The sequence below is a fragment of the Neomonachus schauinslandi genome, chromosome 2 (assembly GCF_002201575.2).
Source record: "Neomonachus schauinslandi chromosome 2, ASM220157v2, whole genome shotgun sequence".
In the NCBI taxonomy this organism is placed as follows: Eukaryota; Metazoa; Chordata; class Mammalia; order Carnivora; family Phocidae; genus Neomonachus; species Neomonachus schauinslandi.
The window spans coordinates 124,735,916-124,752,690 of NC_058404.1; positions in this window are offsets into that span (position 1 = coordinate 124,735,916).

The following is a 16,775-nucleotide window of genomic DNA, read 5'->3' on the forward strand; positions in this document are numbered from 1 at the left end:
TCTTTTGTTGTTTTGACGCATTTTAGTATTTAGAAGAGTTAGGAGAAATTACTTTCATTATTCACCATTTAGAGGGGCGTCTGGGTGGCTCAGTTGGTTAAGCGTCATTATTCACCATTTATTATTTTTGTTTGTGGCTAATGGAGTTTTATATTAGAAAATATCTTTAAATTATAAAATTAATAACTACTATTTTCCATATCCTATATCCATTTGCATAATATAAATAGCTAAATAAGTTGTGAATTCAAGTTAAGAATGATACCTTTAATATGGTTTAAATGCCTGGAATAAAACCTCTTTTTACCTTAAGATAAAATGTATAATCCACCAGTAAATATGGTTTAAATGAAATTCATAATCTTGATTCTTTCAGAGACATTGAATATTAAGACTCTAAAGCTAGTAAAGGCACTGAAGTCATATTGATTATGTCTAATGAGTCTCTTAAATTAATGGGTTACCTGCTGATTCAGGAGCTAGTGTAGATCTCCAAGTGGGTAAAAATGAGTATTGTTAAGTTGATTTATTGCTCCTGAAATCAATGATGAACACAAAATGGTAACAGAGCTTTCCACCAGATGATTGAACAAATATAATCAAACATTCGGATTCTGAATATATCTATTATGAATACAGTGTTTGGTACTTGGGTTCATTAAGAGCTACTTCTTTAAGAGCATCCATAAAAATCTTACTTTTTCCAACATTTCTTTTTCATTTTGTAATGTATAAAATGTCAATATGCTGACATTGAAATATAAGATAATACAAATGACTCAAAAGTATGTGCATAACTGATCATTTGTATGTTTTTATCTAGTAATAGTAACTCCAACAACAACAATAGAAATATTACGCATAGAATTCTCTCGTTTGTCTAATCCGTACTCAGTGCACGTCACTGTTAAAAGCAATTGGATAGCAGTGCACTAGACAAACAAGGTGGAGAAAAATGTCATCCAAAAATACATGGACCAGATACTTTCAGATAGTCATAGATGCTATAAAAATTCCATTTGGATAGCTATACATAGTTTTTAAATCATTTTCTTTTGTATTAATCATGTTGATATTCACAACAAAGCCAAGTGAGGAATATTATTGTAAATTTACACCTGGGAGTGTGAGGTTCAAAGAGGAGGACAGAGAGCTGACTTAAGACAGAGGGAGAGAAAGAGAACAGTGGCGGGGTGGGGGGGGGGGAGTAGGGTGGGAGTGGGAGAGCACAACTTTAAACTTAACTGTAAAAACAAAACAAAAAACAAAAATAAAACAAAAAAACTTAACTGTAGAATGGAAAAGTCAATTGGACCATATAAGAAATAAAACTGCTTTCTAAAAGCCATTCTTCCCATGCTCCATATAAATGGAGTAGAAGCATTTACAATAGGAAAAAAATTAGTATCATCTATATTAGTAACTTTTTCTTCTATCCCTTACACTTCATACCGTAAATAGAAACCATTAATTTTGTTAGTTTTCATTCAAACCTCACTAAAATATATTAATATTTTTATTTTTAACATATTTTCTTAGAGTTTTATCCCAAGAGTTTGGCTTTCTACCAGAAAACATGATAATTTGTAATGTTCTTATTCTTAATGTTTGAGTTTAAGGATTCCCTGAATCATGGACCTTACATTACTCAAATATATACAAATATGTTCCTGAGTTAAATGACTTCTGGATATTTTGAAGGAATTAGTCATCTCTCAAGTAAAAAATAATAATAATTTATAATGAAAATGTCAGTGATTGTTCTTTCAAATTCCAATAAATATCCATTTATTTTATGCACTCAAATATGAGAGCATTTACAATACTTTGTTAAAGCACATGGTTATGTAAGGTCTCCCAACATGTTCTCTTCTGTTTGGGAGTACTGTGAACTAGAGTAAGGTTGTCAGGAATATATATGGTAAGTGGCAAATGTCTCATTCTATAAAAGGCAATTTCCTGAAATTCCTAAATATTGCTTTAAAAAAATAAAGCAGCATAGTATAGTATAACACTATATATGAGTATATATATATATATATATATATATATATAAGTATTTTCACACACACAAGCTATGTATGTGTGTATATATATCATATGTACTATAAACTACAAAATATAAACTATATATGAATACATGAATATATATATGTATAGTTATCCCTTGAATGTCAAAACCTATAATGAATTCCCTATATTATGGTAGTTGAGCTCTTAAAAACACTCAGGATACAGACCTTAAAAGGTAGATATATAGATTCAGAGACGTTGTAATAACTCAGAGTGTACTGTGGCCACCCCCAGCCGCAGGATCCAGACCCCAGGAGCTTCTAATGGAAAGACTGTGAAGCCAGACAGTTCAGGGTTGAAAATATGTCTCTATCAATTATAAGACATATATTCTTGACGTTATATTTAATTCTCTTAGTCTCCATTGCTCATATGTAAAAGTGGAATGGAATGGGATCTAGGAAGAATGTCATGACAATTAAATGGAGAAAGAATAGTCTTTTTTTTTTTTTTTTCGATTGAACTCTGCCCCCAACATGGGGCTTGAACTCCCGACCCTGAGATCAAGAGTCACATGCTCTACCTCTTCCATCCAGGCACCCTGGAAGAATAGTATTTTCTACAAATGGTGCCAGGACAACTGTATTTCCGCATGTGATAGAACTGCATTGGACCCCTAACTCATGACCATATATAAAAATCAATTCAAAGTATTCATAGATTTAAATGTAAAAGCTAAAACTATAATATTATTAGAAGAAACAGGAGTGAATTTTCTTTGCCTTGGATTAGGCAATGGTTTCTTAGATATGGCAGCAAAAGCATAAGCAAAAAAAGAAGAAATAAATAAATTGAACTTTATTAAAATGAAAAATTGGGGTTTCAAAGAATACTATCAATAAATAAAAATATGACCCACAAATAGAGAAAAATTTTTTGGCAAATTACCAATTCAAGGAACTTGTATCCAAAATACATAAGGAACATTTATAACTCAACAATAAAAAGACAACTCAATTTGAATAATAGCCAAAGAAGTTGAATAGACTTTTCTCCAAATAAAATATATAAACGGCCAATAAGCACATGAAAATATGTTAATTTCTGAAATAAAACTCAAATGACAATGAGATGCTGATTCATTTCTATTAGGATGGCTATAATCAAGAGGACAGACATTAACAAGTATTGAAGAGTTTGTAGAGACATTGGAACACTCATACATTACTGATGGGAATATGAATTGGTGTTGCCAACATGGAAAACAATTTGGCCATTCCTCAAAAAATTAAATACAGTATTACCAAATCATCTAGCAATTCCATTCATAGGTGTATATGAAGAAAATCAGGAACATATGGTGACACAAAAATTTAAGCACAAATGCTCATATCAGCATCATCAAAGATAACTGAAAAGTGGAACCAGTCCAAATGTCCATCACTAATGAATGTATAAACAAATATTATAGCCATAAAATGGAGTATATTATTCATATAATGGGTATGATGTTTCTTTGGGGTGTGATGATAATGGTTTAAAAGAAGCGATGATGGTTGCACAACTTTGTCAAAGCACTAAAAAATGCTGAATTGCACATTTTGAAGGATGGATATATGTGTGTGTGTGTGTGTGTGTGTGCGCGTTTATATATGTATATAAGCTGTTATAAAAACCTAAAATGTGACATTTAACCCTGGGATGTTCATACACAGTAAATAACATACATATGTAGAATACCTATTGTAGCCAGAAAGTACTCAGTATACGGTTGGAATTATTAATATCATTACATAAATAATACTTGAGGGCTTTAAATGTCTTGATGCTAACAAATGCATCTGTGTTTTGGAAGAGGATACATATTAGCTGAAAGGAAAAGACGGTGCCTATTTTTATTTTCTTTGTGATTTTCTTTACTTACGGTATGGCCTAAATAAAATTAAATTAGGCAGATGCCTATTGGTATGCTGTACTACATCATGTAATGTTTTGTTCCTCACCAATCATTCTAATTCTAAAGATTCATGAAAGCATGGTAACTAAAACTTCAAAAATAGCTATTCCAGCTAGTACTATATAAAAATCCTTGTTCAAATTCTATTTTAAATTTAGTCTTTTGGGGAAAAGTTTTCTCTTTACAACCTATAAAGATATTAAAATGTGATATATGCTTGTCCATTATATAGAACATGCAAATGGCTTGTGTGAGAGCTCATTAGCAACTAGGACTAAAGTGCGTTTTAAAAGACTTTTTTTTTTAAAGATTTTATTTATTTATTTGAGAGAGAGAGAGAATGAGAGACAGAGAGCATGAGAGGGAGGAGGGTCAGAGGGAGAAGCAGACTCCCCGCTGAGCAGGGAGCCCGATGCAGGACTCGATCCCGGGACTCCAGGATCATGACCTGAGCCGAAGGCAGTCGCTTAACCAACTGAGCCACCCAGGCGCCCCTAAAAGACTTTTGAGATGAGATATAAGTTCTATTCTCTTCCATATTTCTACTTTAATTAAAATTTGTATAAAGCCAAGGTGACATTATATGTAATGTTCATTCAAATTTCAGTTACTGAGTGTACTTACCCCAAATGTTCTAATGTTAAGTACATAGATGGAAACTTTGTTCCACCTGGACTTCCTTTTCTTCTTCTGCTTATCAAAATCTCTTTTCATTAAAAGGAAAATTAATGTATTACAATGGTATATATTAGTCTGGTTGACCTCTAACTCCAATTTTCTCCTGAGCACATGGCAGGATTATATATCCCTATATGGACGTTAAAGATGTCCTCACTTCCTGCTTTTACAAATGAAATATACTGCAAAGAACATGTGTAACTTGCAGGTAGAGGCCATTACGAGACAATGCGTAGTATGTAGCTTTCCTTCTGCCATGGTGACCAGGCATATTCCAGATAGACGAAGTTCTGTTTACCTGGGTCTCATTGTGAGGAAAACCCGAGATGAATGCATAGCCTTAGGAATATACCTTTATTTTTTATTTTATTTTGTTTTGTTTTAAGCAATTGAGATTCATGGTTGGTTGTCACCACAGGATATCCTAGACTGTCCTGGCTAACACAATGACTTATGGTGTTTTGAAAAGTCTAAGGCATTGATATTATACTTAACACTTAAAGATTAGGCCAAGTAAAACACCAACATATGCATTCCCTATATGTGTCCATACAATAGAGTCACATAAGTGATGCATTATTCAGAAAGTTTAGAGGTACTTTTGAGTTAAAGCTTTATCTTAAATAAGCATATTGTTCAGTTTTATGGTGTGAAATGATGTTTTTAAGTACAATTTGTTTATGGTGAAATGTGTTATCCAATATGTTCATTACTTGTAGTACAGATTTCTTCACACATTTGTTTCATGACACCTAAATGTAGTTTACAAAACTGGAAAAAAAGTGGCTATTTTAAATTAAGTAAAACTCACTATTAATACACATTATTTTCTCTATCAGATGAAACGATCGACCTCAGTAAGTTTTCAATCTAGATAACAAGAAGAGTCTCTTGATTATGTTTCCTTTACACAAGTCAGATATCTGCTTTCTCTCTAGTACTATGGTCACCTGTTTAATTCAGGCTCTGACCATCTTTCTTTGGGATTCTTAGGAGAGTTGCTGCAATGGTCTATGTGTATTTCTTATAAGCCAATCTTTGCATGTTTTTAGAGCAACTTTTGTTAAATGAAAACCTCCTCTGAAAGAATTTCAGTGGCTTCTCTTTGCCCCTAGAATGGAATCCACTGTCTCCTGCACAATTACAGGATCTTGCTACTATGACCAGAGTAGGTGTGTTCTGAGTGTGGCCTTCTTCCTTCCTACATTCTACATCCAACCACACTGAGATAGTCGCAGCTCTCAGAAGAAGCCAAGCTTTTATAGTCTTCTGAAACTTTGTTCACCACATTTCCTGTGTTAAAAATAATCACTTTCAAAAAATAAAACAGAACAAAACAAAATAAAATATAATATATATAAAATATAAATATCACTTTCAAGGACAGCATGTCAATAAATACAGCAGCATCACCCTAAGCATTCAGCCATATTTCTGCCATTATTTCTAGGACTAAATTATCACCTCACTATCTGCTTCCTCTTCTTGCACATTTTCTCCAGTTGTTTTCCCTAAAATTGCACTTTTATTATTACAGCCCGATCTCCCCTATCTCAATTTCAACATAAATCTCTGCTGACTACAAGATCAGCTGAGACCCTCGTACCTCTGTCATCCAACGTTCTTCCATAATGAGTTGCCAGCTACCTTTCCATGGCTCGCTCCCACACCTTCACTATGTGTTCCCTGCAAGGCTGTCAGTCTGAACTACTCACCATCTCCAAACATGGCTTACCCTTTTGGAGCCTTTGCTCCTAGTCGGTTTCCTCCTTCATACCCATTTTCCTGAATGATACCAAGTTTAGTCTTCGTTATTTGTATAGTAAATTATTATATATATATATATATATATATATATATACATATATACGTGTATATATATATATATATAGTCTATATATATATAGTCTTCATTATTTGTATAGTAAATTATTATATATATATATATACACGTATATATATACATGATTTTTTAAATGTTTGCAAGCATATTAAAGGAAATTAATATTTCTTATTTCTCCCTTTCTGCTCCTTATCCATTTCCCAAGAAACTTCCCCAGTTTTTAGTCTGGTGATTATGACCAGTATAACATTTTTAATAGAATGTTAAATTGAATAGAGATTATTCTACTGTAGGGCTTAATGCAACTTAAAGTAAATTAGTTGTTCTTTTCCCATTTTTTTTGGTGACATGTTTTCATCCAATTTGTTTTTCATTTATTTCTCTTCATTTTGTTTGAAATAAAAGGAGCATGTGTTCTTATTGTAATAAGTGGAACAGTACACAAATGGTGTAAAAAGTTAACAAGCTCTTCTAACCTGCATTCCCACCCCTGTGGTGTAATCAATCTTAGCAGACTGCTGTATTTCTTTGACCATTTATCTCCAGTCATACAGTCCTATGAAACATATGTGCACATCTGTAGGAGTGGCAGACATTGTTAGTCACTCATCCAATATTCATTTTTTTCTAACTTGCAAATAGAAACCACTTTTTTAGGTGGGAGTTGGGGGCGGTTGCCAGAGCACCCTGTTAAAATACTTACTATGATAACTTTCCTTTCAGGTAGGAGCACAATGCGATACACTTTTGGCCGTAGAAAGAATGTAGATGTCAACTGGGTGGGCTTTTGGAAACGTTTTTTAAGGGTAAGTGGCTCAGCTGTCCCCTAAGCTTGTCATTTAGACTTTAATATTAGCAGTTAGTTTTGATAATTTCTAATCTTTGGAGATGGGTTGGTAAAACTTTTCTCAAGTGGGTGGACTATTATTCAGATACTGGGAAAATATTTGGGAAATTGTTAACAGCTGTAAGACAAGGACATTACTCATCCTATCTTTATTGCAGGGATCGATACCTGCCTATTCCAGCAAAATAGAACATAGCACATTTCATCTGTTAAATCTATCAGCTGTATCCACAAGCTGTGCATTGTAGAAAAAGGAATCACAGATTACTAAATAGAATCTTAGAGGATATTCACTTATGATTTCTTTGATTTAAAGTTATAAGGTTTGCATCTTTAGCAATTTCTTTTCTTTTTTTTTTAAGATTTAATTTATTTATTAGACAGAGAGACACAGCGAGAGAGGGAACACAAGCAGAGGGAGTAGGAGAGGGAGTAGCAGGCTTCCCACCAAGCAGGGAGCCCGATGCGGGGCTCGATCCCAGGACCCTGGGATCATGACCTGAGCAGAAAACAGACGCTTAAAGACTGAGGCACCCAGGTGCCTCTTTAGCAATTTCTTATTTCAATTATTTATTTAATGAGAAAAATTACGTCTTTGCTTTGTGAAATTCAAAAAGGGATGTTATTGTATGGTGGGACATTTAATGTTGAAGTCCTGTTTGGTGCTGAGTACTTTAGTAAAGTGCGTAGTTCTCTTTATTTGAATGACAACTTTAATAAATAAGTACAGGACTGAATACTCAGTTGTGTTTCATAATTATAATTTATTAAATTAGCTCTATTCATTTCTAGTTGCCTCTAATTTCTCAACCCTTTTCCTATGAATAGTCTTATGTGTTCCATGTAAAGAATAAGGTAAATTATACATTTTCCATTATGACAATTATTACATTATTAAGATGTTTTCCATGATACGAAATAGAGTATAATTCGGTCTAAATGATTTATTTCGGTACAAAATAATATAACTCAGTCTTTGTAATTAAATGCTTTTTTTTAAATGAAGATTTTTAAAAATGTAGCAGTGAAGGGTAAATGTGAGCTAACAATAGTCTCAGAGTTCAGGCAAGGAAGGGAGCATTTCTTCGCATAATTTATAACTTCACAAATGTGGCTTCCAGTATTTATAATTCACAACCAGCAAACTTCAAGTTGATATAATCTTGAAATGAAGTCAGCAATTTTTTTTCTAAATTTAAGTAAAACTTTTTTTCCTTCTCCCCCTTTTCTTGCTGACGTTTGTGCCTATCATAGTTTTCTTACCTATTTAACTTTTATATCTTGACTTTTAGCTTTTGCTCAGCTGCTACTTTTTCTTGTAAATCATATGATCTCTATTTTATACCTTTCCTCAAATCTTCTTTTTTTTTTTTCAAGTCAGATGCGTGGGTGTAAACTTTCACAGTTCTCACAAATCCAAGAACTACATTTGTTTTGCTTTTCGCACTTGACAAATCGAATCAAAATGAGAAATAACCAAACTGATGACCCAAGCCAACCAAAGAACTCACGGAGGCCAACGTCTGGTCATTCTAATTTGAGAATAGTCCAAAAATCATCATGTCAAAATCACAAGGCTTCAGTCAAAACTGTACTAAATCAGGCAGGTAACTGCTTAGCTTCTGAGCAGAAATATCTTTATTTATGAACTGATACCACTAAAACCTTACTCAATTCTTGGATGAAGTAAAATAATTATATTAAAATGCTTTATAAATTAGAAAATAATCCGTATGGTTTGGACATTATTTTTTGAATTAAGAAGACTAGTTTATTAGGAAAAAAATCAACTAATGATACTTAGAAAGTCAGTCTACATATGCTGACCAGATCCTTAGTTCTGGTAAGACAGTCATAGGAGAGTGGTAAGAGAATCAGCTCACGACTCAGGCATGGGGGAGTACGCAACAGTTAGCGTGATAGATCCCAGGGCAGTTAAATGCAGTCATATCATTGTCTCGTGTGGTAGGCACAGTGCTGAAAGGATCTTCAATCAATCATGCACGCTCTTTTATAATCTGCTCTCCTTTTAGTGCGATAAAAGCTGACACTTGCTTCTAGCCAATAGAATATGACAAAAACAGTGAGATAGTTCCCTCCCACCCCACCCCAAGTAGATTATATAAGACCCCATCTGCATAGACTGGAGTAAGAGCTTCTCCTACTGACTGAAGAGGCAGGTGGGCATGTGGTGAATGGATGGACCTCAGAGTAAGTGGGCCTGTAGGAGCTGAGAGCAGTTCCTAGCTAACAGCCAGCAGGAAAGTGGGGACCTCAGGCAATCTAACAGCAAGGAACTGAATTCTATCAATAGCCATGTGTGTTTGGAAAAGGATGCAAAGTTCCCGAAAGGAAAGCAGCCTGGCTGACACCTAGATTGCCACCTTGTGAAACCATGAGCAGAGGACCTGAACCCCTGACTTGAAAACCAAGATAACGGACATATGTTTTCAGCTGCTGAATTTTTGGTAATATGTTAGGCAACATAAAGACTAATACGTCTAGTAGTGAAAAGGGTTTAAAATATTCACCTCATATTTTAAGACCAGGGAAGCATTTTTATCCAGGGAAAAACATGATGACAGGGCTTGGAGCTAGCATGTAAAAAAAAAAAAAAAAAGATTAAACACACACAGAGAACTATCAGGATAACTTAGCAAAAGGATTACAATGGCTTTTTTCTTGACATTGTTTATATAGTTGAGTATTAAGGAATCTATTAAGAAGTTATTTAGTGGCTACTACATCATCGATGGCATTTTTTTTGTTAAGAGCCCACTAGTTAACACAGGAAACACTGGGGATAGAAAGCTTAAGGAAACCAAGTATGTATAGCTACTCTATCCAAATCCTTTCATTAAACTTAGACAATGTTTTATTTAGGAAGGCAAAGTTACTATTATGTTTTAAAATTTTGCTTTAAAACTGTGAAATAAAACTCCACACATTTCTTTAGAATCATTCCAGGATATTGAGTGTGTGTGTGTAAAGGGTAGAGAACTGTTAGCTAATTTTCTTTACCAAGTTAATGGAAATGTTTCTATTTTAAAATAATCACTATGCTGAGAATGCTGTAAAATGAATATGTTCAGGGCTTGCTTGTATAATATATGATGATATTTTTTGGAAAATATTTTGGTAGCACATATCCATCAAGTGACATAAACAAACCAAACCCTTTGAACTAATAACTCCACAATTAAGAATCTATCCTAAGAAGACATCTAAAGTTTGCTGGCTTTTATTGTAAACACCGTTTATTGCTCTATCGTAGCAAAAATGTGTCTCAACCAACCTTAACCCTTAAATGTAAGGAAATTATTAACTCCACCAAGCGTTGAGACAATTTTACAGGTAGTTTGCAATGAGTAGATTTTGGACATCTTGAAATTCAGTTCTCTCACATTCTCAGACAAAGCTCTGGGGAAGTGGTCCGCAAACCCATTGACTTTCCATTCGGCCCCTCCCATTTCCATGCCCTGCTTTGTCCTTGTCTGCAGAGCTAACTCCTCTGTAATAAAAAGCAAGGTTTAATGATTGTGAACATTTCTGAACAATATAGTTTTTTGTTTGTGTGTTTGTTTTTATTGTGAGTGCCTGCATGTGTCAGTTTAGACCAGGTAAGAGAGAGTTTATTGCATGTGATGACCTCAACAAAAGCTGTGGTCTTTGGGAGTAGGAGACTTGGGTCAAATTAAAGATTTTGTTTTCTTCCCCAGCAGGCCAGAGCAAAAGAGTCACAGGTAAAGCTGCAGATGAGGGGTGTCTGGCTGACTCAGTCAGTAGTGCCTGTGATTCTTGATCTCGGGGTTGTAAGTTCGATCCCCATGTTGGGTGTAGAGATTACTTAAAAACAAAAACATTAAAAGGAAGAAAGAAAGAAGGAAAGAAGGACAGGAAGGAAGAGAGAAGAAGGAAGGAAGGAAGGAAGGAATGATGGAAGGAAGGAAGGAAGCTGCAGGTGATGGCAGCTGAGAGGGGAACAGATGAATAAATAAATCCCTGGCTAGGGAGAGTAGAAGTGAGTGGTATGATTTGGGGATAAGCCTGGGAACTGCAAAGCATACTACATGTTTATATCAGGAAGAATGCCTAGGAGAATCTCATTTCTTTCTTCATTCCAAAGTGACCACTTCTACCCCAAAACTCAAATGAATTTCTTTTTGTTGGAGTCTCTTTCAATCCTCTCCCCCAGCTCCAAGCCTTAAGACGTGTGAGCAGTGGATTGAAAATGAGAGAATCCTTTTTTCCCCTTTTCTGGATGAGAAAAAAAGGATAAAAATTATTCTACCATTTCATGTCTATTTCTCCTATTAGGTTGTTTAAGCAGTTGAGCTCTCCAAGAAGGTCTAAACAATGAATAATTAAATCTAGTAGACTTCTATTTGCCACTTATTGCCCAAATCAAGCTATACATTTCTTCCAAAACATGGATACAGACTCTAACTGGTAAAAGGCATCTGAAGCAAAAAAAAAAAAAAAAAAAAAACAAACCTATAAAATGTACTATTTCCTTGAAAGGAAAATCACTCACATTTTCATATAAGTGGCAAGTTAGAAACATAGCTCTTTAAATTTTCTGTCATTATGAATCTCAAACTCTATGACATTTCTTGCTCTATAACATTCTTTTGATTTTTCAAAATAAAAATATAAGCCTTATAAATTATTTATTGGGAATATAAATTTATATCAAATAATGGGAGAATGCCTTTAGTGGTCACATCCAATATTTATGCATCACATATAATTTTTTATATAGCTTCAATCAAACACATGCAATTTTTTGTGCAAATTCAAAGCTGGACAGTGTGGTTATAGGGAGAGTTCAATTTGTTAAAAAAAAAAGAGAGAGTATGTGCACTCATTGGTGTTGGTATTTACACCTGAGGAAAACTGGATAGACGTAATTTATTATGTTGTGTATAAGTACATCCCTCAAGTAAAATTAAATATCACAAATCATAAACACTTTTAACTCAAAGTGTTCAAATATTATTCCTTTTAAATGTGCTATGAGGGGGCGCCTGGGTGGCTCAGTTGGTTAAGCGACTGCCTTCGGCTCAGGTCATGATCCTGGAGTCCCGGGATCGAGTACCGCATTGGGCTCCCTGCTCAGCAGGGAGTCTGCTTCTCCCTCTGACCCTTCCCCCTCTCATGCTCTCTCTCTATCTCATTCTCTCTCTCAAATAAATAAATAAAATCTTTAAAAAATAAAAAATAAAAAATAAATGTGCTATGAGGGTGATGAATATGTATACAACTGCAGGTTTCAGTAAAATATGGGGCTTGATCAAGTATTCATTCTAGATAAGAAAACTCTCTTCATCATGTAAAATTTAATAAAGACACAAACCCAACCGATATTGGTTGACTTATTCTTTCAGAGATGGGAACAAACATTATCTATTAAATGTTTTCTAAATTAATTAATTGGTTTAATTTATTTAAGTATTTATTTAGTACCACTTTAAATGAAAGGGTCAGCTTCAAAAACTTCTCCGTGTTTTGAAAGAAATAAAATCTCTAGTTAGTCTATATTTGACTCTCAACCTATTTGTTTAATTTTTTTTCATTGATAGCTGTGTGAGACACTGAATAGTCAATGATGTGTTCTGGATTAAGCATTTAAAGAACATTTATTAATACTCACGTCTCTTTAAGAAAATAAAAAAGAGAGGGAGCCTTGTTTTTCTGGAATATAATCTCGAAAGATTCTAGCCTGGAACCTTCATCAAAAAGTCAGCACTTAACATAATTTGCATTTATCTTATTTCTCGTTTATCGTATGTCTTTCCACTAGAGGGCAGGGCCTTCTTAGTTTTGTTAACCGCTACGTTCTCACTGGCAATTAGTAGGTGCTCAGAAAACAAAAAACAATAAAACAACAACACCAAAAAAAAAAAAAATGAATTGATGAATTCATTGGATTTATGCAAGCCAACATTTCAGATCCTACAGGAAATGATCATGCTTTAACCTGGCCTACGTTCCCACTGACCTGCACTGCTTAGACCACATACAACGGAGAATTCCTGTTTGGCTTCTGAGTTTTTGCTTTGGATATGTACAAGTTACCAGGCTTCAGTGATGTCGAAACATCAGAAAAATGTAAAGATCTCAACTAAGCCAGCAAAACAAAACCTTTGTGAAGGCTTTCTGGGTAGAACTTCTGGGTTTACAATCAACTACGTTTTAGCTACACTGTAATATGAGCAGCAGGTGTATGGAAGCACCCATTGTCCAATCAGGCCCCTGTGAAGATGGCATGCAGCTGGCTCATTACACAAAAAGTTAAAGCAAAGATAGTGCTAAAAGCACAGTGAGTCTGTTAACAAAACCTCTTCCATTTCCAATATATTTTATAAATAATTTTGTATTTTAGAATACGCTAACATTTTAGCTTTAAACTACTCTTTCCATTAAAATTTCCCCTAAAAGCACTGAAAGGACCCTAAGGAATTTCATATATAGTAGTGAACTATACATATTCTCTTCTACACGTAAGCTTACAGGAAAGCAGTCGAGAAAAGAAATATACTAATTTTACAATTTTGACTTTCCTTATACACGTAGCCATGTAATTCTTTGCATTGTTCTCTGTATTTTGTCAATATGGTAAACACTGGGTCTGAGGCACTAAAAAACATTATTGTCAGAAATGAGCAAAGGTCAAAAACTCACAAAACAAAATTAATGGAGAATCTAATCTTTATCACGCCAAAATTAAGTAGTAGCAAAACTATCCAATAATTGTATTGTTACATAAATTTTATTTATTTTTTTTAAAGATTTTATTTATTTGAGAGAGAGAGCACATGAGGGGGGCGGTCAGAGGGCAAAGTAGACTCCCTGCCAAGCAGGTAGCCCGATGCAGGACTCGATCCAGGGACTGCAGGTTCATGACCTGAGCCGAAGGCAGTCACTTAACCAACTGAGCCACCCAGGCTCCCTTGTTACATAAATTTTAAAATCATCGCTATTAAAGCATCTTTTTATATCTTATTCCAAAGGCAGTGGAAACAAAAGCAAAAATAATCAAATGGGACTCCATTAAACTGAAAAGGTTCTGCACAGTGGAGGAAACTGCCAACAAAATGAAAGGGGAACCTACTGAATGGGATTTACAAAACATAAATCTGCTTAGAGGTGAATATCCAAAATACATAAAGAACCCAGGGGTGCCTGGGTGGCTCAGTTGTTTAAGTGCCTTTGGCTCAAGTCATGATTCCAGCCAGGGTCCTGAGATCGAGTCCCGCATTGGCCTCCCTGATCAGCGGGGAGTCTTCTTCTCCCTCTTCCCTCTGCTACTCTCTCCCTCTCTCTCTGTCAAACAAATATATTAAATCTTAAAAAAAAAAGAACTAATACAGCTCAATAACAACAATGATTAAAAAAAACAATCCAATGAAAAAATGGGCATAGGCTCTTAATAGACATTTTTCCAAGGAAAACATACAGATGATCAGCAGGCACATGAAAAGATGCTCAATATCATGGATCATAAGAGAAATGCAAATCAAAATACAATGACATACCACCTCACACCTGTCAGAATGTCTGTTATCAAAAGGACAAGAAATAACAAGTGTTGGCAAGAGTGTGGGAAAAGGGAACCCTGGTACAGTCTTGGTGGGAATGTAAATTAGGACAGCCACTATTGAAAATAGTATAGAGGGGACACCTGGGTGGCTCAGTTAGTTAAGCATTTGACTCTTGATTTCAGCTCAGGTCATGACCTCCAGGTTGTGAAATGGAGTCTCATGTTGGACTCTGTGCTCAGCACAGAATCTGCTTGTCCCTCTCCCTCTTCTCCTCCCCCTGCTTGCTCTCTCTCTCAAATAAATAAATAAATAAATAAATAAATAAATAAATAAATAAATAAATAAATCTTTTAAAAATAGTATGGAGGTTCTTCAAAAAATTAAAAATAGAATTACCAGCAATTCCATTCTGGGTATTTTTCTGAAGAAAATGGAAATACTATGCATCCCTGTGTTCATTGCAGCATCATTTATAATAGCCAAAATATAGAAACAACCTTGGGGTGGGGGGTACCTGGGGGGCTCAGTTGGTTAAGCATCTGCCTTTCGCTCAAGTCTTGATCTCAGGGTCCTGGAATCAAGCTCAGCATCGGGCTCCCTGCTCAGCTGGGGTAGGGGCTGGGCAAAATGGGTGAAGGGGATCAAGAGGTACAAACTTCATTATAAAATAAAGAAGTTATTGGGATACAATGTAGAGCATGATGACTATACTCAATGATATTTTATTGCAAATTTGGAATTTACTAAGAAATTAAATCTTAAATGTTCTCATCACAACAAGAAATTTTTTTTTATACCTTTGTATGGTAGCAGATGGTAACTAGAGATATTGTGGTGATCATTTTGCAATGTATACAAATCATTATGTTGTACACCTGACACTAATATAACTAAAAAAAAAATCCACATCTATTCTATTGATATTTAATGCTTTCTTTCCTTTCATGGGGTAGAATTACTGTAATAATTAAGACAGTTTGACACAGACCTATGTATAGAACCAGAAATAGATCTAAGACTTACCAAATACAAAAAATACAGTATGTTAAGATTTCAATTGTAATTATATTGAATTAAGGGTTTAGTGAAAATGGGCAACTTTATAATATTGAGGCTTGTCATCCAAGAACAAATCAGAATCATCATTTTCTTTTTGTGAAGAATCACCACAACAATAAAACTAACTTTTGTCTACAGCTTACTATGTGCCATGCGCCGCCGTCAACGGAAGATGCCTTAACTCATATTGCCCTGCCCCAATGTAACATAGCTACTTGTGCATTATTCCCATTTTATAAATGGGAAACTGAGACTGAGTGAGGTTAAGTGCTTTAACCAAGACCATGCAAGCAGCAGCCATGTCAGAGACATCTGCCTTTTATAGAGCACCTGTTCAGTCTTATTTCTGTCACTTTATCAGATACTTTGTTGATACTTCCTATTTTCTTTCCCTTTTCTTCCCTTTTTTTCCCCCTATATGATCTGTTTGTTGCCTCGTAGAAGTTAGAAACTGTTTTTATTCTCTCAAATGTAATTTTTTTTCCTGATTGAAATCATAACATATCTGCCTTTCCTATTTTATTAATTTCAGGGGGGAAAAGGCATCTACTAATTCCCTGATGTAGAAGGGGCTAAAATTGATAAATTAATGAATATTTTCTTCAACCTCTCTTCCCTCATACTTAATGTAACTAAAATATCCAGGGATTTTCATCACAATCATTAAAGAGAGCTAATAGCACTTATTATCTTTTACATTAATTAACTTGTCTTTTCAGAAAATAAACCATATTATCCATTTCTCATACAATCATCACAATTTAGTTAAGTCTATATTATAGTGAATGTCTTTATCTCTATCAGTCCTTTCACATAATATGGTACCAGGTAAGA